This window comes from Sus scrofa, chromosome X (genome assembly GCF_054392235.1).
Source record: "Sus scrofa isolate SSC_HxYL_T2T_F1_AM1 chromosome X, Sscrofa_HxYL_maternal_Yorkshire_Landrace_v2.0, whole genome shotgun sequence".
Taxonomy (NCBI): domain Eukaryota; kingdom Metazoa; phylum Chordata; class Mammalia; order Artiodactyla; family Suidae; genus Sus; species Sus scrofa.
The window spans coordinates 36707902-36730401 of NC_139401.1; the positions used below are offsets into that span (position 1 = coordinate 36707902).

At 41.5% G+C, this 22500-nt stretch overlaps 1 protein-coding gene across 15 annotated transcripts in view; it reads left to right on the forward strand.

Annotated features, from left to right (window-relative positions):
* PRRG1 (proline rich and Gla domain 1) overlaps positions 1 to 22500 on the forward strand; it is an 880589-nt gene that overhangs the window by 732765 nt on the left and 125324 nt on the right. For 2 of the 15 annotated variants that reach the window (XM_003360253.5, XM_085007684.1), the window contains exon 1: positions 6022 to 6138. The exons of the other annotated variants lie outside the window; for them this stretch is intronic. The gene's annotated coding sequence lies outside the window, so the exon portion shown is untranslated. Of the gene's footprint in view, positions 1 to 6021; positions 6139 to 22500 lie in introns of those variants that run through there. 15 annotated transcript variants of the gene reach the window in all.

The window sequence follows — 22500 nt, forward strand, 5'->3', positions numbered from 1 at the left end:
TATGAGAGTCTCCAGTTCCATCCATGTTGCTGCAAATGACATTATTTTGTTCTTTTTAATGGCTGAGTAGTATTCCATTGTGTATATATACCACGTCTTCCTAATCCAGTCATCTATCAGTGAACATTTGGGTTGTTTCTATGTCTTGGCTATTGTGAATAGAGCTGCAATGAACATGCAGGTGCATGTGTCTTTTTTAAGGAAAGTAGTGTCCGGATATATGCCCAAGAGTGGGATTGCTGGGTCATATGGTAGTTCTATGTATAGATTTCTAAGGTACCTCCATACTGTTCTCCACAGTGGTTGTACCAACTTACATTCCCACCAATAGGTCAGGAGGGTTCCCTTTTTTCCACCGCCCCTCCAACATTTGTTATTTGTGGACTTATGAATGATGGCCATTCTAACTGGGGTGAGGTGGTATCTCATGGAAGTTCTGATGTGCATTTCTCTAATAATCAGGGATGTTGAGCATTTTTTCATGTGGTTGTTGGTCCCATCTGTGTATCTTCCTTGAAGAAATATCTATTCAGGTCTTTTGCCCATTTTTCAATTGGATTGTTGGCTTTTTTGTTGTTGAGTTGTATAAGTTGTTTGTTTTAGAGATTAAGCCCTTGTCTGTTGCTCCATTTGAAACTATTTTCTCCCATTCTGTCAGTTGTCTTTTTGTTTTCTTTTTGGTTTCCTTTGCTGTGCAAAAGCTTTTCCGTTTGATTAGGTCCCATTGGCTTATTTTCACTTTTATTTCTGTTGCCTTGGGAGACTGACCTGAGAAAATATTCATGAAGTTGATGTCAGAGAATGTTTTGTCTATGATCTCTTCCAGGAGTTTGATGGTGTCTTGTCTTACATTTAAGTCTTTAAGCCATTTTGAGTTTATTTTCGTGCATGGTGTGAGGGTGTGTTCTAGTTTCATTGCTTTGCATGCAGTTGTCCAGGTTTTCCAGCAATACTTGCTGAAAAGACTTTTTCCCATTTTATGTTCTTGCCTCCCTTGTCAAGAATTTTTTCTAACCTAGGATTTGTGAAGCTATGTAATTAATGGCAGAACTACATTGCCAAAAAGGTCTTGGTGAAGAGAAATATTCAGGCATAGAGTAGAGGGGGGTGCAGGCACTAGGAGAGCAAGGGGAGTAGCCACAATTAATTTACTTTGCATAGGCCAGGAAGACCTAGTGGGTAACTTTTGAGCTGGGTCTTTAAGAATATACCTGCCACATTGAGAGAATAGAAAATCCTAATAGCTTGAAAGTATAAGACAGATACAGAGAGCTGCTTAGGTAGAGAGTAGAGGGAGGAATTTGTAAAGGTGCCCTAGAGTCGGAATTAGAAAATTTGTGCTTAAAGAGTTTGTATTTTCTGTTTAAGTGGATGGGAGTCATGGACTGTCTAAAGCTATCTGGCGGAACTGAAAAGGGTGGATAGGATTTGGGAGAAACTAAAGACAGAGAAACTAGTTAGTTGGTAGACCATCTTAGGTCAGGTGATTGATGATGAATCTGAAGTGAGGCAGGAAAGAGTCATTAAAAGGTAAGACCTGGAGTTCCCTTCGTGGCTCAGTGATTAACAAATCCAATGAGGAACCATGAGGTTGCAGGTTTGATCCCTGGCCTCATTCAGTGGGTTAAGGATCTGAGCTGTGGTGTAGGTCGCAGGTGTGGCTCGGATCCCGAGTTGCTGTGGCTGTGGTGTAGGCCGGCAGCTATAACTCTGATTAGATCCCTAGCCTGGGAACCTCCATATGCTGCGGTTGCGGCCCTAGATAAAAATTAAATAAATAAAAATTTAAAAAGGTAAGACCTGAGGGAGGTAGAATGAGCAGACAAACTACGGATAGAAAAGGAGTCATGGGTGAATGTCCCATTTCTTTCTTTCTTTTTTCTTTTCTTTTTCCTGAGCCCACAGCATATGGAATTTCCCAGGCCAGGGATTGAACTCAGCCACAGGAGTGACTCAGTCACAGAAGTGACCCGGGCCACTGTAATGACAACACCACATCCTTAACCCACAAAGGAACTTTGAGTTTCGCATTTCTGATGTGTGACGGGGCACATGGGAGTTTCATTACAGGGAAAGAAACTGTAGGACAAAAGGCAGAGTTTGGAAGAAAAACTGAGTTTCATTTCTCATCGATGGAGGAGGAAAGATCTATTAATTTTAACCATAGCTCTGAAGATTAGAAGTGGGAGGGCTAGAGATTAGATTTGCAAGTCATTAATATTTACCGGGCAGCAAACAGAGAACCGGAACTACACCCACCTGGTGTGTCTTAGGGAGCCTGGACTATTGAATGAGAAAAAGGCTGAGATAACTTGTGAGTCCCCTTCTGGGCCTTTGAGTAACTATTAAGAGGGAAGAGGATAACCAGGAGATGGAGTGCTAGTGAAGCAGACAGCCTGGCAATACCACCTCGGATGGTTTGGTCCTTAAACTTGCTTGATTTCTTAAACAAGAGGCATCTCATAAAAAAGCAATCGTGGGAGGAAATTAAGCTCACGTCATGTATTAAGGAGAACATCTGAGGGTTTATGCAAGAGAAACCAATCTGCGCTAGCTTCAGTAAAATAAAACTTTCTTATGAGAATGCAGTGGTGCTTCATAGAAGTCAAGGGTAAGAATGCCACTATAACTTGGAGGTGGACAGCCACTGAGAATCCAGCCTTGGGTCCACTCTATTTCCCTCTTTTCTTTGTCTCTTCCCTCTTTTAACTAGTTTTTTTCTCTTTCTTCTGATGGCATTAACTCCTAAATTGATGTTATGGCTCCAGACACCCAGTGTTACCAATTCCCCCTCCCCATTCTAAGTCCCCAGGCAAGTTCTCTGATTGGCCCAGCATGGGTGAGATGCTCCATCCTGATCCAATCAAGTGTGTGTGTGTGTGTGTGTGTGTGTGTGTGTGTGTTTAGGGGCCAGTGGACTCCAGGCCAGTTAAATCATAATATCTGGGGATGGGATCCAGACATCACTATTTGTTACAGGTGTCCCAGTTCTGGAACCAAGGCCTTAGGTTCTGTTATTTTTATGAAAATAAAGACTGTGGTAGGGTTAATAATGCCCTCCCCCACCACCGGCCATGTCCATGGGTTAATACCCAGAACCTGTGCAAGTATTACATTACACAGCAAAGAGGAATTGAAGATGGGATTAGAGGTGCTAATAAACTGACCTTAAAATAAGGAGATGATTTTGGATTATTGGGGGGCTGCCAGTATAATCACAGGGGTCCTTAAATGTGGAAGAAGTAGGCAGAATTGTGTCTGAGAGAAATGTCATTGCTGACTTTGAAGATGGAAGGGGACCATGACCCAAGGCATGTGGGTGGTGTCTGGAAAGTGGAAAATCAAGAAAGAGGAATCTCCCTTTGATCCTCCATAAAGGAATTCAACCCTGCTAACACCTTAATTTTAGCCCAGTTGTGACCCTTTTCAGATTTCTGACCTCTAGAGCTGTAATACATTTGTGTTATTTCAAGCCACTAAGTTTGTGGCGGTGGTGTGTTTTGTTTTGTTTTAACAGCAGCCATAGAAAACCAATAGAGACATTATTGAAAAGACTGGTTGGTACTTGAATAAATGAGAGAGCAATCAAAGATAATCCCAAGGCTGTATTCCTTAAATACAGTTGTTCTGGGATGAACATTTCTTTTTTTTTTCTTTTTAGGGCCGCACCTGCAGCTTATGAAGGTTCCCAGGCTAGGGGTCCAATCAGAGCTGTAGCCGCCGGCCTTACACCCCAGCCACAGCAACGCCAGATCTGAGCCACGTCTGCAGCCTACGCCACAGCTCACGGCAACGCTGGATCCTTAACCCACTGAGCAAGGCTGGGGATCGAACCTGTATCCTCATGGATGCTAGTCAGATTCGTTAACCACTGAGCCCCAGCAGGAACTCCAAGGATGAACATTGCTTTTTGTTCTCTCTAGACCTTCTCTTCTGAAAACAGCATCTCCTTCTATAATTTAGAAATTTTCTCATTTTCTCTTCCAACTCTGTGGTTCTACTTGGGTTACACCTGCACTTTCTCTCCAAGAATTGTTATATTACTTGGCCTCACCCAGTCATGCTCTTTATCTGGTATTCCAAAAACTAGACTTTGGAAAGAGGGGCATTCTGTCTGGTAACAACTTGGTAGGTATGAGCTCACTCTTTGTCAGAGGCCATGGTTCCAAGCCTACAGAGCATGACTTTCAGAGGGTCTGAAGAATGACCCCTTCCAAGAGAGGGAGGGTTGAGAGGCTAACCTGGAATTTGAAGCATTCAGTTACTGATTCCATTTATTCCCAAGGCCAGTCATAGACTTGCCCTTTCGCAACTTGGGTTACACAATAACTTTTCTCTTTTTGCCTAAGCTATTTTATGTTAGTTTTCATCACTTCATCAAAATATTCAGACAAATTCAGACATAAAATAAGAAAATAAATCTGGTAGCCAAATGGAAGTGAACAAACGTATATACATTTCTATTAGAGATGCAAACATTGTCTTTATTAATAACCCAGTTTTGTTTTTCCTTTTAGCACTTTCTGTACGTGAAACACTTTATCAGTGAAATGACTAGGACAAGGTCCTACTTCTAGGCACTTAGAGATTTATTCAGCCTACAGAGTCTGTGTCTGCATTTGCCAGTATAGAGACCCTCTTACAATATGTCCTGACTATAATTCCCCTAATGCTAACTTGACAAATGCAAAGCAGAAATGACTTCAGAAAGCCTGGTTTGTAAAATAACACAAACAGAAAAACCACAAAGGTTAATGGGGAGGATTTCAGGAAATTTAGATCTCTAAGGGCAATTACCAGTCTCTCCTCAAAAATGTCCCTTTCCCTTTTCAGTCAAAACGCTTGCTGGGAAGGACTATTGGTGTGGCCCTGTGGCAATTCTTTTATTCTTAATAAGCCACATGTTTCTCAGTTCCATCATAACTAAAGTAAAAAGAAGAAAGGAAAAGTAATTTCAAATAAATCACTTCGGGCCCGCAAGGCAAGCCACTTTGGATTCACTCAGGTGTGTTTATTTTAATAGCTGCTCTGAAGGCACGTGAGATACCACAGCTGACCAGATTTTAAACACAAAAGCATGGAACTTAAAACTAAGCACACATGCAGCATGGAATAATAATCAAGTTAGGCTTCTTAAAATGCCAAGTGCCAGAAAACCTGAAACCAATAGGGTAAAATCCACAGGACAACACAAGCGGAATATTCTGTTTCTCAGAGAGACTTTTAAGAAGCCCAAATTTTGAGGTGGCTCCCTAAAAAGTAGGGTCACTCATGGGTCTTATTTGACAACATGTGTTCTTCCCAAAGTAGTCAGGTAGGTTTATTTAAGACTCTTTTTTAAAGAAAAAGCAGATGTTGTCAGCAGTAGGCCAGAACCAGCAAGAGTTTGGTCTCAGGGAAAGGGCTGAGCTGTAGCAGTGGGCAACGCTTGGAAAGTCGCTAACCACGGTCTGGGATCACAGACAGAGGAGATATGTTAACTAGGATGCCCTGCACTGGCGCTCTGCGAGTGAGCAATTTCTCTGCCGCTCACCTCTGGAGGGCTGAGGTTTGCGCGCAATGAGGAGAGAGGCCAGTGGGCGGGTGGGACAACGTGTGGGGAGATAGGCATGCAAAAAGGTGAAAGGCTGCCGAGGATCTAGGGTGGCTCCAGGGAGAGGCGCGGTGACCCTGGGTGGTGGTGGGGGTGCGGGGGCGCTGGCTAGCTTGGCCCCGCGCCAAACTGGGATTTTCGAAGTGTGAGTGTGTGGGGGGTGCACCCCGGGCCCTCGACGACTTATCCGCCAGTGTTACACACATGCCTCTGCGGTGGAAAACAGCCCCGACCAGGTGCCTAGAGCGATAGGTCTTCTGGACCGGGGCGGCGAGGGCCCCGCCCCTCTGTTTCCCACCCTGCCTGGCCCCGCCTCTCCTCTCCTAACCCCGCCCGGGCCCCGCCCTCGCCACTTCCCACCGCCCTTTCCGTCGGCTCCAGGCTCTAGGCTCGGAACGGGTTTGGGGAAGGTGGGAGCGCGCAGGCGCAGTTGGCGGCTGGCAGAGCGCGGAGTAGCGGCGCGGGGTGCGCGGTGAGTGCTGTGGCCGCGCGGGGCTCGGAGACGGGGAACCTGGTTCTGGCCGAGCGTCCCAGGAAGGATCGAGGTAGGTGCTGGTGACTCCCCGGGGAGCCTTCGGTCCAGTAAGGAGAAACCTGCCAGACGTGCTGGCAGCTGGGTTGGCGCGCTGCCGGAGGGTGTCCGGCCCTGGCCGCGTGCGGAACGGAGTGCGTGGTGGCGGGAGCCGGCGAGGATCTGTTTGAGGAGAGAAATAGAAGGAAAGGGCTCCAGAGGCTGGAAGTCAGGACTCAAGCTTGGCAGGACCGGGAGGTTCGCCAAGAGCGCTGGAGGGTGTCCCAGCTTCAAGTTCGGTATCCCCCGGTTGGTGCCCCTGAGCGGCGAGCGTCCCAGGCCTATCCCTTCCCCCGGCTGCCGTCTTGGAGTACGGAGTTGCCAGGAACATTCCTCATCGCGAGGGGAAGAGGATTTGGAGGAGGTGGGCTGTCGCCCCAGGCTAGTGCCAAGGAGGGCGTGGCATTCGTGTGACTTTCTTCACCCCGCCCCCGGGAATGTGTGGGTCTTCTGGTACAGTGTGCTCAGGGACGTTTTAACAAAGGCTGTGACTGTTTTCTAGGCAGTGGCGGGTGACAGCGGGGGTGGGTCAGTGGAGGGGGGCGCACGAGGTCGCGGTGCGGCAGTGGGGGACCGGGAAGCAAGAAGGGGGCAGGCATGGGGGGGCGTAGAAGGAAGGGAACAACCCTCCTGCCTCAGCGTTTTCCTCCTTCCTGGTCCGCTGATTTTGATCAGTGGTAGAAACAGCCTCGGGAGAGAGATGAGTGGAAATTAGTGTGTGTGTTCAGGGCCATTGGTTTTGTAATTGAGCTGTTGATGTATTTTCTAAGTGTCCCTTCAGGAGAAAGGCGAAACTGATGGAATTTAAGAGGAAATAATTGAACGGAAGGATGAAGAGGTGCAGTGTCAAAACTTAAAAACTATTAATGCCTTGAGATAGTCATAGTACAGATTAAGCCAAACTTTTAAGGATGTGGAGGTGTGAAAGTCAGGGTAAGTGGAAAGTTAATTAGGGTGCGGTTGATTGTTGCAGTCAAGAGTGGATTGTGTGTGTGTGTATACATGTTGCCAAGTTCTTTGGCACATTCACTTTAGAACCTTTAAAAACGATATTAGGGATATAAAACACCAGGGCAAATACTGTAAATTTGGATAAGGTTACAAGGCTTTTGTTTTCAAATTTAGGATCTTTAGGAAAAGTAGTATATGTGTTCCCAAGCATAGATGTTGATATTTTTACTCATTTGTTTAACTTAATACAATTAAACAAACTGAACTTCCTCCTCCTCCACCCCTTTCCCTTGATTGTGAGTCCTGTATTATAAACATTTACTTTCAGATCTGAAGTGTGTTTAAAGGCACAGCCAACCGCCAACCCCCAAATCGTGAAGTGATCAGAATTTCTTCTTGTGTTATTGTCATTTTACTTTTTCTGTTCCTCTTATTTTAAGTTAAATGCCACTGGCATTACCAAAGTGTGGGAGGGAAGCGTTAAGGATACCTTCTCTCTTTTCCAGGGCCTGATGAAGTCCTCTCCATCCTTTCAGACTCAGCCCAGTTCACCACTTGGAAAAATTTCTCAAATAGCTCAGAATGAATTAATCTCCTCCCTTTCTGTTCAACTGATACACTGCCCTTATTTCTCTCTTGCTACTAGAACCTCGGTCTTCTGTGTTACCCCACTATCTAGGGCTATTGGGTATGTACTAAATGCCTAATAAATGCACTTACAGTTTGATGTTAATAAATGCTGTTAGGTAGTAATTAAGATCACCTAACGTTAATGGGATAATAGAAATTCAGAAAGCTAAAATTATATTTAATATTTGGACAACATTAATTGCAATGTGAATAAGAAATAAGTATGGAAATACGTTTCCATGTATTAGTCCGTGGAATCCTTCTAAAAGAAGGCAAAACCACCATCAGAAAAAGGCCAATTTTTTTTTAAAAGGTCAACTTGTGATACTGAAACCAGTGAAAAGTCAACATGACATGAAGATTTGTAGAAAGACACAAATAGGGTGCCTCTTTGCTGCTGGAATTTAGGAAATTTGTAGTGGATCAGGCTGGTAAGATGGGATCTTCTGAAGACTAATATAACTGAAGAACCTGTAACCTATTAGACAATTAAGGAGATTAATCAGTCGTATTATACTCCCGAATCTCAAGGTGTCTTGAGCATTTGGCTAATGAGTCTCTTTCACATTGTAGTGCCTTTAATAGGCTTGGCCTGACTCTTTCTGCCAGCCAGTTCTCTCAACTCCATCAGCATCGTTAGCCTTCCAGTCACCTCTGGCTGATAAGAGGAATTATCTTCCTCTTGCTCCTTACCACTCAGGCACATCACCCCCACACCTAGCTTTCATCTGCTAAATGGATTTACCCATTGGAGAGAATATCATGAGCCAATGATTATTCAATGTATAAGTAAATAGAATTGAGACTTCTAAAAAGGAGTCAGGATTGGAAGTTCTCTGTGGCACAGCAGGTTAAGGACCTGGGGTTTCCACCACAGCTGTGACACAGGCCACAGCTGTGGCGAGGGTTCAGTCCCAGGCCCAGGAACTTCCACATGCCATGGGTACAGCCCCAAAATAAAAATAAAAAATAAAAGTCATAAAATGAAGCAGGGTCGGCTACTTGATTAGTCCAGGTTTCTGTGCCTACAAAGCAGAAAACCTATTTTGGCTTTGAGTAAACATCTAAGTTTTCTCCCCTCACTTAACATAGCTCCTCTCTACCTAAATGTAAAAGCTCTTCATTTCACTTTTTGAAATATATGGTATCAACACCCCCCCCCACACACAAATTAAGTGCCTGATTTTTATGAGTAAAATTTGGGACTCAGAATGAATGGCATCCATTAAATTTCTTTTTTATGAAAGTTCTACATCCTCTGTGGTCTGTAGACTCATAGAAAGAAAATATTCCCACCGCTGTGATTAAGGCTTCCTACTTTAAACTTTCCTCACCTAGACTTCCTCCCATAGACGTTCCTCTAATTCTTTGACCGGTCAACCTCAGTCACTTCCCCTGAGTCATCTTCTTGGGGTTCTGTCCAAGACTCACTCTTTCCTACTCTGTGCAGGAGGCAGTAGTGTGGTGGGCAGGGGCATGAGATGTGGAGGCAAGATGTTCCACATTTTTCTTTAAGTGTCAGTGTCCTCATCTGTGAAAATGATAATACCTGATAAGTGAGATCTGGTGTATTAATGGCTTATCATAATATCTGGTACATACTAATTGCCCTAAAAATGGTAGCTGTCATTATACGCAATTGCCATTTCTTACAACTGAAATTTCAGTAGCAATTAATTTCAAAATAAGGACATATCGACATCTGCTCTGTTCCAGCTTCAGTTCTGTGATGGTAGAGTCCTCTTATATACATAAAACAGGCGTCTTAGCACAGTGGTTCTCAAACCTCAGCATGCACAATAATCACAAAAATGCATAGATTTCTGAGCCTCACCGCTAGAGTTTCTGATGTCTGAGTCAACGTCTGAGAATTTTCATTTCTTACAAGTTTCCAAATGATAGTGATGCTGCTGACCATCAGATCACATTGAGTGGCACTGATCTAGATGGCATTAGGACACGGTGGCAGGAAGGAAGTGAAAGGAGACCAAAAGACAAAAAGTTATTAAAGAGAGGAGTGTGCTTAAAGCTGATGGCATAAGATAGCTTGTGAAGTTTGGAAAAGATAGGACTAAGAGAACACAGTTGGTTTTGGTGACCCGGAGTCTTGTTTTGTTTTTTCATGTGTATCAGTTACAGAGGGTCGATTTAATTATACTACTCAGTTGGTGGAATTTTATCATTATTACGACTAGGAAAAACATACCGCAGGTATTTGAGGTGATAGTTCTTAATCTGGGATGTGCATTTGACTCTGTTAGGGAGCTGTTTTCACCAATAGACTTAAACGTTTAGTGCCCTTCCTCCCAGTGCAGACTCATCAAACTTCAGAGTGTGGAACCAGCACATGAAAAAATACCAGGAGCTTTTCCTGAATACCCTGGTTAAGAAACGCTCTTTTGAATCGTGGTGGTCAGGAAGGAGAAGTGGTAAAAGTAAATTTTTTTTTTTTGTTAAATTGTTGATGAAGGGAGGAGGGAATTAAAAAAACTGGAGTTTGAGAATTTTCAACAATCAAAGAAATTGGAATATGTCAAGAAGTGAAAAGCCTGCTGGAGTGTTTGAAGGTGTCATAAGGAGATATAATTGAGGAAATAGAGAACTGGACACAGAGATAGGAGGGAATGGAGCGGGGACCAAGATAATAGCAGGGAAAAGAATGAAGAAAAATCAATCTAAAGGTAGAGAGGGGAGCAGTCGAAGGAATATTCTGTAAGGGCAGCTTGTTTACACACTACTGTTCTTCAGTGGAACTTAAATAGTCCGTGAACTCCATGGATTTTTCAAGTTTAATATTGTTGGTAAATAAACTCGTCAGTTCAGCTATTCCAGCTACCTCTAATGGTTACACAATTGTGTTTTTTCACAACTTTTCTCATTTAGAAGAATTTTTTTTTTGAAATTAAGTCCAGACACACTGTGCTGTAATGCTTTTGTCCAAGCCCTTGCTATAATATCGACGTATCATCAGTATGTACATGATTATTATTCAACAAATGTTTGTGTGCCTCTCAATTGCCAGGCATTGTTCTAAGCACTTAAGGATAGAGCAGTGAATAAAATCTGTGTATTCTGTTGGCTATTTCTGTCTTCAAGGAACTTACATCCTTTCCGAGGGAGGCTGAGGATAAGTTAAATAAAAAAATGTAAGTGCACATGTGTGAGCTTTCTATATATACATATGTATGTGTTTGTGTGATTGTGTGTGTGTGTGTGTAGTTATGTAGTGTTGTATTCTTCAGAGAACTACGAAGTGGGGAAAATGAATAATAGGGGAGCATCTATAGGTTTTCACGTTTAGGTGAACGGGATCTGTTGGAGGTGGTGATCAGGCAGGACTTTGCTGACTGCAGAGTCTTTGATGAGAACACCATTTATTTGGAGAAAGAGATCTCTGGGTGTAGAGAACAAGTACAGAGGTCCTGAGGCGGTGTTTTTGAGACTTTTTTGCTAGGAATTACAAAACAGTCCTTGTGGCTAGAGTAGCATAAATAAGTGGGGGTGAATAACAAGAAACAGGGATAAGCAAGTAACAATGTGTATTGGAAGGTGGGAAGAGCATGTGAGGGCTATTCAGCTCATTTTGAAAGGACATTGTAAGGATACAGAATGAGAGGGAAAACCAGAGAGTGTTTCAAGAGAGAGGTGATCTGATCTGATTTTTCTTTTGCAAGGATTAATCTGATTGCTTTGAGGAGACTAGATTGCAGGGGGAGCAAGAAGACAAGAGTGACCAGGATTGAGGAGAAGCTGTGGTGGCCTGGACCAAGAAAGTGTAATGCTGGAGATAGGAGAAGTGATCAGATTTCCTGCTCACTTACAGGAAGTGGAATTGGAAGGGCACTGTGACGGAGGAAGAGAGTCAAGGGTAATCCCTAGGATTTTGATCTGAGCAACTAGAAGGGTGCAGTGGCCATTTAGTGAGATATGGAAGATGGTTGGAGAAAGAAAATTTGAGAGAAGGAAGACCAAGAATTCTGTGCTATGCATGTTGAGTTAGAGATGACTTTTTGATATCCAGGTAGAATTCAGGAGAGTGGTATGGGTGGACAGGAAGCTCTGGGGATGGATCAAATCATTAGAAGGGAAGAGAAGAGGTCACTCCTTGGCTTTCAAAAAAAAAAGAACTATTTTTAGAGCATTTTAGATTCACAACAAAATTGAGCAGAAAATCCGCAGTTTCCATTACCCCCAAACACACACAACCTCCTCCACTACCAGCATCCTGCAACATAGTGGTACATTAGTTAGAAGCAACAAACCTCCACTGACATAGCGTCATCACCTAAAGTCCCTGGTTTAGACTTCACTCTTGGTTTTGTACATTCTATGGGTTTGAACAAGTGTTAAATGACTTGCATCTACCATTGTAACATCATACAGAATGATTTCACTGCCCTAAAAATCCTCTGGGCTCTATGTAATTCATCCGTGGCAACCCCTGGCAACCCTGATCCTTTTACTGTTAATATAGATTTACCTTTTCTAGAATGTCCTATATAGAGCTGGAATTACACAGTATGAGAGCTTTGTATGTTGGCTTATTCATTTAACAATATGCGTTTAATTTTCATCCATGTCTTTTTCATGGCTTATTGTTCACTTTTCAGTGCAGAATAATATTCAATTGTCTGGATATATCACTTTCCATTCACTTATGAAGGACATGTTGGTTGCTTCCAAGTTTTGGCAGTTATGAATAAAGCTGCTGTAAACATCCTTGTGCAGGTTTTTTTGGTGGACATAAGTTTTTAACTCCTTTGGGTAAATACCAAGGAGCACAATTGTTGGATCATATGGTAAGGGTATGTTTGCTTTTGTCAGAAACTGCCAGATTGTCTTCCAGAGCGACTGTACTATTTTACTTCCCACCTACAATGAATGAGAATTCCCATTGCTCCACATCTGCACTAGCATTTGGTTTTGTCAGTGTTTCGAATTTTGGTTATTCAAATAGGTGTGTAGTAGTATCTCATTTTTTAAACTTGGAATTTACTAATGACATACTGAACATCTTTCCATATTATACTTGCCATCTATATATCTTCTTTCTTGAGGTGGCTGTTAGGTCATTTGCCCATTTTTTTAATCAAGTCGTTCATTTTGTTACTGAGTTTTTAGAGGATTTTTTTTTGGTATATTTTGGAGAACAGTCCCGTATGAGATGTCTGTTTTTGTTTTGCAAATATTTCCTCTCAATCTGTGATTTGTCTTCTCATCCTTTTAACATCGTCTTTCACAGTCCAGAAGTTTCTAATTTTAATGAAATACAGCTTATTTTTTCTTCCATAGATCACGCCTTTAGTGTTACATCTAAACGTCATTGCCATAGCCAAGGCCAAATTGGCTTTCTCCTATGTTATTTCAAGGAGCTTTATAGTTCTGTATTTTACGTTTGGTTTTTGACCCATTTTGAGTTAAATTTTGTGAAGGATGTAAGCTCTGTGGATATTCAATTGTTACAGCACCATTTGGTGAAAAGACTGTCTTTGCTCCATTATATTATCTTTGTTACTTTGTTAACAATCAGTTGGCTATATTTGTTTGGGTCTTTTTTCTAGGCTCTCTGTTTTATTCCATTGATCTATTTGTATTCTCTCCCCAATATCATACTTCCTTGATTACTGTACCTCTATAGTTAGTCTGTAAATAGGGTTGAGTCAGTCTTCTGACTCTGTTCTCCTCTTTCAGTACTGAGTTGACTGTTTTAGGTCTTTGGCCTCTCCATATAAATTTCAGATTAAGTTTGTTGATATCCACAAAATAACCGGCTAGATTTTGATTGAGATTGTGTTGAATCTATTGATCAACTTGTGAAGAACTGATGTATATATATATTTTTTTGCTTTTTAGGGACACATCTAAGGACTGCCATCTTGACACTATTGAATCTTTCTATCCATGAAATTGGAATGATTCTCCATTTATTTAGTTCTTTGATATCTTTTGTCACAATTAGGAGAAATTTTCCTCATATAAATGTTGTACATATTTTATTAGATTTGTACATACGTAATTCACTTGGGATGCTAATGTAAATGGTAATGTTATTTTAATTTCAAATTCCAGTTACTACTGGTGTATAGGAATTTGATAATTTTTGAGTATTAATCTTGTATATTGCAGCATTGCATATTATAGGAGTTTTTGTTGTTGTTGTTTTATTCTTTTGCAATTTCTACCTGACGCTAATGCCATCTGTGAAAGTTTGATTCCTTACTTACTAGTCTGTATAACTTCAAAAGGAGTGGTGAGATGAGAGGGAGGGAGCATTATTACCTCGTTCCTTAGCTTTGTTGAAGAGCTTTGAGTTCTCGATATAAAGTATGATATTAGCTTTAGATTTTTTTGTAGATATTCTTAACAAATTGAAGAAGTTCCCATTTATTTCTGGCTTGCTGTGTTTTTAATCTTGTATGGGTTTTGGATTTTGTCAAGTCCTTTTTCTGCATCTATTGATATGCTCATGTTATTTTTCTTCTTTAGCCCATTGATGTGATGGATTGCATTAATTGATCTTCACATGTTGATCCAGCCTTGCGTACCTAGGATAAATCTCTCTTGGTCATAGTGTGTAATTCTTTTTATACATTGTTGGATTTGACTTGCTCATCTTTTGTTGAGGATTTTTGCATGTCTGTGCATGAGAGACACTAGTCTGTAGTTTTCTTTTCCTGTAATGTCTTTGTATGGTTTTGGTATTAAGGTAGTTCTGGCCTCATGAGTTAGCAAATATTCCCTTGTTTTCTGTCTTCTGGAAGAGATTATAGAAAATTGATACAGTGTCTCCGTAAATGTTTGATAGAAATCACAAGTAAGCCTGTCTAGGCCTTTTGCTTTCTGTTTGGGGAGGTTATTAATTTGTGACTTAATTTTTTAATACATATAGGCCTATCCATATGGTCTGTTTTTCTTATGTGAGTTTTGGCAGATTGGGTCTTTGAAGGAATTGGTTAGTCTAACTTAGGAAATCTGTGGGCATAGATTTGTCCATGCACTCCATAGTAATGTCTTTTATTTCATTTTTGATATTGTAATTTTTCTCTTTCTTCCCCCCATAGCTTAGCTAAAAGTTTACAGATTTTATAGATTTTTTTTCTTATTATTTCTCTTCTTTTGCTTACTTTGAATTTAATTTGCTCTTTTCTGCTTTCTTTCTTTCTTTCTTTTTTTTTTTTCCTGTTTAGGGCTGTGCCTATGGCATATGGAAGTTAATAGGCTAGGGGTAGGATTGGAGTTGCTGCTGCCAGCCACAGCCACAGCCACACCAGATCCAAGCCACATCTGTGACCTGTGCTGCAGCTTGTAGTAAGGCCAGATCCTTGAGCCACTGGGCGAGGCCAGGGATTGAACCCACATCCTCATGGATACTTAACCCACTGAACAACAACAGGAGCTCCTTTTCTGGCTTTCTAAGGTGGAAGCTTAGATTATTGCTGATTTTAGATCCTTTTTTTTTTCTTTCTTGTTCAGCTGCACCCGTGGTATATGGATGTTCCCAGGCCAGGGATTGAATCCAAGCTGGAGCTGTGACCTGCACCATGGCTGCTGTAGCAATGCTGGATTGTTAACCCTGTGTGCTGGGCTGAGAATTGAAGCAACACATCCACAGAGACAAGCAGATCATTAACCCACTGCGCCACATTGGGAGCTCTTGATCTTTTTTCTTTTTTATTGTATGCAGTCAATACTGTACATTTCCCTCTAAGCATTGCTTTTACTTTATTCCACACTATTTGGTAAGTTGTATTTTCATTTTCATTTAGTTCAGAATATTCTGAAATTTATTTCGTGACTTCTTCCCTGACCCATGTGTATTAGAAGTGAGTTGTTTAATCTTTGTGTATTTGGGGATTTTGCAGTTATCTTACTGTTACTGATTTCTAGTTTAATTCCGGTGTGGTCTGAGAGCAGACATTATGTGATTTCTATTCTTTTAAATTTGTTAAGGTTGTGTTTTATGTCCCAGAATGTAGTCTGTTTGCTGCATATTCTATCAAGCTGCAGAAAAATGTGAATTCTCTGTTGTTGGATCAAGTAAGGAGATCAGTTATATCCCAATTGATGGTGCCGTTCAGTTCGACTATGTACTTAATTTTTGCCAGTTGGATCTGTCCATTTCTGTTAGAGTGATGTTAGCCTGCAGCTGTAGTAGGGGATTTATCTATTTTTCCTTGCAGCTCTTTGGGGTTTCGCCTCATATATTTTGACACTTTGTTGCAATGTGCATGCACATTAAGGATTATGTTATGTCTTCTTGGACACTCAACCCATTTATCCCAGACAACTTTCCTTGCCCTGAAGTAGCTGTCCGAAATCGATGTAGCTGTTCCTGCTTTCTTTTTTCTTTCTTCTTTTTTATTGAGGTATAGTTAATTTACAGTGTTATGTTACTTTCAAGTGTATAACAAAGTGATTCTGGTAAATAACTTTCCCATAAGTTTTTATAAAATATTGAATATAGTTCCCTGTGCTATGCAGTAGGTCCTTTACCTCTTTTATATATAGTAGTATATATATGTTACCACGAACTCCTAATTCATCTCTCTCCACCCCCTGCTATCTCCTTTGGTAACCATAAGTTTGTTTTCTGTGTTTCTGAATCTGTTTCAGTTTTATAAATAAGTTCATTTGTATCATTTTTTTAAAAGATTTTAAATATAGGCGTTCCCTTCGTGGCTCAGTGGTTAACAAATCTGACTAGGAACCATGAGGCTGCGGGTTCGATCCCTGGCCTTGCTCAGTGGGTTAAGGATCGGGCGTTGCCGTGAGCTGTGGTGTAGGTCGCAGACATGGCTCGGATCCCACGTTGCGGTGGCTGTGGTGTAGGCCGGTGGCTACAGCTCGGATTGGACCCCTAGCCTGGGAACCTCCATATGCTGCGGGAGCCGCCAAAGAAAAAGTCAAAAAAAAAAAAAAAAAAAGATTCCAAATATATTTGTCTTTCTCCATCTGGCTTACTTCACCTAGTGTGATAATCTTTAGGTCCATCCATGTTGCTGCAAATGGCATTATTTCATTCTTTTTAATGGCTAAGTAGCATTCCATTGTGTGTGTGTGTATATGCATGTATACACCTCACATCTTTATCCATTCATCTGTCGATGGACATTTAGGTTGCAGTATGTCTTGGCTGTTGTAAATAGTGCTGCTATAAACATTGGGATGCATGTATCTTTTTGAATTACAGTTTTTTCTGGGTATATGCCTCGCTCAGTGGGTTAAGGAGCCTCTGTTGCCGTGAGCTGTGGGTCACAGACATGGCTTAAATCCTGCATGGCTGAGGTGTAGGCTGGCAGCTGCAGCTCCCATTCGACCCCTGGCCTGGGAACTTCCATATGCCATAGGTGCGGCCCTGAAAAGAAAAAGAAAAAAAGCAAAAAAGAGAAAGTTTTTCATTTTACCTTTAGTTTTTCATTTTTGATGCTCTTCCCCTTTTTATGTAGATCCTTATTTCTGACCTGTGCTATTTTCCTTCTCTCTGAAGAACGTCTTTTAACATGTTTTGTCAGGCACATCTCCTAGCACACAATAGCCTCAATTTTTGTTTGTCTGAGAAAGTCATTTTTTTCTCCTTCCCTTTTGAGAGAGAATTTCTCAGGGTACAAAACTCTCAGGTTGTTAGTGAATTTTCTTTCTCTCAACATTATAAATATTTTTCACTCCCTTCTTGCTTGCTTGCTTGGTTTTGAGAGAAAGTCAGACGTACACTTGATCCTTAGCCACATGGGGGTTAATCCAAGTGAGTATAATTTATAGTCATCCCTCCATATCTGCGGTTCCTCTGCATTCGCAGAGTCAACCAACCACACACTCTGTAATATTGCAGCATTTACTATTGAAAAATGTTTGCATAGAAGTGGACCCAGGCAATTCAAACCTCTGTTGTTCTAGGATCAGCTGAAAATCTTATCTTTGTTCCTCTGTAGGAAAGTCTCATCCTCCCCCAATCCCTTGGGCGTTTTTCCACATTTTTTGTCTTTGATTTTCTGCAGTTTGACTATAACATGCCTAGATGTAGCTTTTTGTTTGTTTGTTTGGTTTTTGTTTTTCAGCCACACCCGTGGCATATGGCAGTTCCCTGGCCTGGAATTGAATCTGCGCCACAGGTGCAGTAACACTGGATCCTTAACCTACGGTGCTGGGCTGGGAATTGAACTGGCTCCTCCACAGAGACAAGCCAGATCATTAACCCACTGTGCCACAGTGGGAACTCCTGTTTTGTTTTGTTGCGTTTTTAAGCATTTATCCTTCTTGGTATTCTCTGAGCTTCCTGGATCTGTGATTTGGTATCTGACATTTATTGGGGGAAATTCTCAGTCATTATTGTGTCAAAAAATGCTTCTGTTTTCTATTTCATTCTTTCTGGTATTCTCATCATACGCGTTATGTCTTTTGTAGTTGTCTTAGAGTTCTTGGCTGTGTTTTGGTTTGGGGACATGTCTACTACCATTTTCAAGCTTAGAGATTCTTTACTCCTCTGTGTCCAATCTACTAATTATCCCATCGTAGACATTCTTTATTTCCGTTACAGCATTTTGGATTGGGAGCATTTCTTTCTGATACTTAGAATTTCCATCTCTGCTTACAGTATCCATCTTTTCTGGAATGTTACTTACTTTTTCCATTAAAGCCCATAGCCTGTTAATCCTAGTATTTTAAAATTCCTGGTCTGATAATTCCAACATGCCTGCCATATCTAAGTCTGGTTTTATTTTGATTTTCCCCCTTCTTCACAGGGTTTAGAAGACAGCCTCTTGGTATTGCAACACCTTTCCTCCAATGGCAAAATGACTGGGTTATCCTGAAACCCTTGAGGACCATAGAAATACTATTGTCGGTGCAAGTTGACTTTAGAGTTTCCTCAGGAAATGGCTTTACACAATGTCTGTCAAAATTGTATTCAGTGTTTCTTGAACACCTTTGCTGTGAAAGGGGTGTGCCTTACCCTTTGTAAGGGAGAAACATAAATACTTCCCAAGAATGTTACTGAGCATAATGAAGTGAGAGTCAAAGAAAGTGCCACAGGGCAGAGATAATCAGAGCTCTTAAAAATGCTCAGTGGTTGCTTTGCTTTCTTCATTATTGTGTGGTAATAGCTGGTATACTTCTTTTCAAGCTCATTCACATACTTAGGATGAATTTTTGATAGCACTCATTATCTTCTTGAAAGGCTTGGCAGTTAAATGGGCCAGAATTTAAATAACAATTTGAGCTTCTTAGGTACATTTTTCACTGCCTCAGAATTTAGAATCTAGGATTTCTTTGGGAAAATGTATTCTCTTTTACATTCCTGACTTGGAATAAGTTCCTTGCGTGCTCTTTTTTCCCTTCTTTGTGTCTTAGAAGATAGGCGTTATTTTCTGGAGTCCTAGTTAACCAAACTCCTCCTTTTTGAGTGACAAAACCTTGTTATTCCAAGCACTGTATATTCTGTGTATCTGTTCCATTCTGGCTCCAGAGAGCCTGTTCTTTGTGGTTTCGTTTCTAATGTTATGCATCACAATTTTGTTAAAAAAAAAAATCCATATGACTAACTTGTCGCAGTAATCCTTGCTGACATGTTTGCTTCAGGGAGAAAACTGGCAAAGTTAGAAACACATGCCTCGTTTTAAAATTTGCTGTCACTGCAGAAAAAAAGTTAATGGAATATATTTCTAGTTTTTTCCTCTGTTGGTATTACTCATGGGACCGGTATAATGATTTTGGCAAGAATATATTTACTTTGCTGTGTAATTTTATCATTCCTCAGTATCACTCATTTTTTCCCTAGGATTTATCAAGAAAATATTATGATGTAGAGAAATTGAAAAAAAGCTTTTTTTAGGTTCATAAGCAGTCTGAAAATAGAAATGTTTTTTGTTGCATTGATAGGAAGTATGTTGCAAATTTTAATGTTCCCTGAGTTTCTCTTACCTGTTTGTTTTGTTTTTTTGGCTGTACTTGCAGCATGCGGAAGTTCCCAGGCCAGGGATCAAACCCATGCCACTGCTGTAACCAGAGCCACAGCATCAACAATGCTGGATCCTTAACCCACTGAGCCACGAGGGAACTCCTGTTTTTTTTTTTTTTTTTTTTTTTAAGCGTTCCTTGAATTTAAAAGTTCCTTTAACTTAAAATGCAAATGGTAGGAGTTCCCCCTGTGGCGCAGTGGTTAACGAATCCGACTAGGAACCATGAGGTTGCGGGTTCGATCCCTGGCCTTGCTCAGTGGGTTAAGGATCCGGCGTTGCCGTGAGCTGTGGTGTAGGTTGCAGGCGCGGCTCGGATCCCGCGTTGCTGTGGCTCTGGCGTAGGCCGGTGGCTATGGCTCCGATTCGACCCCTAGCCTGGGAACCTCCATATGCCGCGGGAGCGGCCCAAGAAATAGCAACAACAACAACAACAACAAAAGACAAAAAGACAAAAAGACAAAAGACAAAAAAAAAAAAAAAGCAAATGGTAGACATGATTATTAGCATTTTCTTCTTTAAAGTATGACTGTTCGTGCAGTTCATAGATTTGACCTTGGCAGAGTTTTCTTTAGTCCATTCCCACTGCGGTTGTCCTTATTCAGGATTCATTACTACTTTTTTTTTTTTAATTTTTATTTTTTGTCTTTTTTTCTAGGGCCGCACCTGCGGCATATGGAGGTTCCCAGGCTAGGGGTCTAATCAGAGCTATGGCCGTTGGCCTACACCACAGCCACAGCAACTAATTAAAAAAAAAAAAAACTCAATGAATTTTATTACATTTATAGTTGTATAATGATCATCACAACCCAATTTTACAGCATTTCCATCCCAAACCCCCAGCCCACCCCCCCCAAAGGGTCTCCTTTGGAAACCATAAGTTTTTCAAAGTCCGTGAGTCAGCATCTGTTCTGCAAAGAAGTTCATTGTGTCCTTTTTTCCGACTCCACATGTAAGTGATAGCATATGACCTTGGTGTGTCACTGTCTGACTAACTTCACTTAGCATGATCATTTCTGGGTCTATCCATGTTGCTGAGTATTTATTACTTCTCTCTGAACACTGTAATCGTGTCCTTTTTACTGGTCTTCCCGTCATTTCTTCCCAGTCCTTAATGCAAACCTGCCCATCCACAGATAGTGAAAGCCTCCTCCAGCCTAAGGGTACCACCCTGCATAGTGCTTCTAGAAAGATGCATCCAGCCCTGAACACGGAACTCTTCACTTTCTGAAAAGATTTGTCTGTGCCTAACCTTTCTGAGTTGGCTTCTGCTTTTTTCTGAGTTCCTCATTTGCATTTTAGCTCTTAACTATTGAACGGGTGCAGCTCTCTGCCAGAATCTCAGCCTCATTAGCCAGAGGTCAGAGCATCTCTGTTGTCTTTGTCTACTGGGTGTCTGCCTGGTTAAGGTTGGAAATCAGCATTTTGAATCCTTCTAAGCTCCTTGCCACTAGGTTAAGTGGCGTCTGGTGTACTTCATCAGGGCCTTCTGAAGACCAGGAAAGGCACTGGGGTAAATCCTGTTTAGAAGGAGATTTTGCTTTTTCCCTCTGGGACCCAAACACACTCTTAGCAATCCTGTCCTTCACAGGAGTATAGCACATTCATTATTCAGAAGATTGCCCGCATTATTTTTTTTTTTCTTCTCCTCTGTCAAGCAGATACCGGCCACGTGGATTATTTTCCTTAATAATGTCAATAACAGCAGTGACAGTAACCCCTCTGTTGTACCAGATATTTTACTTTTATTATTTTTATTACCTTGTATGGAATATGACATTTATCCCCGCTTTATGCTGAGGACACAACAGTTCAGAGAGGTTAAGTGCTCAGGATTACTTTGGGGTATGTGGTAGGGCTGGAATTCCAGCGCAGGTCTCTCTGACTAAATCTTGGGGGTTGTTTCAGGAGGCCCCTGAAGCATGAAGCGTGCTTTGGGGCTGCCTCTTCCCATTCTCAGCTTTATACAGTAAAACTCTTGTGTTTAAGAGGAGAACACGTATATTGAACACTTACCATGCATGCATCTCAAGCATCAAACATTATGGTCTAGCAAGCATTAAGTGCTTGAAGAATGTTGAATGAATTGATGAGTGAATGAATGAGAGGGTATTAGGTAGATTTGTTAGAAAGGGTAATCTCTGTGCTGAACAGAGTGGCAGGCATGTGGATGTGGTAGGGACTCAAAAAATATTTGTTGAATTAATGAGATTATCCACTGTACCCTTCTGTTAAAACATGATGACGAATCTAAGTATTTGAGTGATAGATCTGGTCTTTTGGTGAAGAAAATATGGGTTTTTTTTTTTTTTTGCTATTTCTTGGGCCGCTCCCGTGGCATATGGAGTTTCCCAGGCTAGGGGTCGAATGGGAGCTGTAGCTGCCAGCCTACGCCAGAGCCACAGCAACGCGGGATCCGAGCCGTGTCTGCAACCTATACCACAGCTCACGGCAACGCCGGATCGTTAACCCACTGAGCAAGGCCAGGGATTGAACCCGCAACCTCATGGTTCCTAGTCGGATTCGTTAACCACTGCGCCACGATGGGAATTCCGAAAATATGGGTTTTAATGGATGTTTTTTCCTCTGTATCTCTCAAAGAATAGTTGCTATCCTTTGAAGAACTCCCCTTCCGGAACAAGGCTTGATTTACCTACTTCATCTCACTGGACCTCTCACTCATTCACTCCCTAACACTCCTCTCTTGACCTCTGCCCTTTGCCTGGGTGAAGCCATTCATTCCCACGCCCAGCTACATTGTGCACACTGACAACTCCCACAGCTAGTCAGAATTTTTCCTTGAC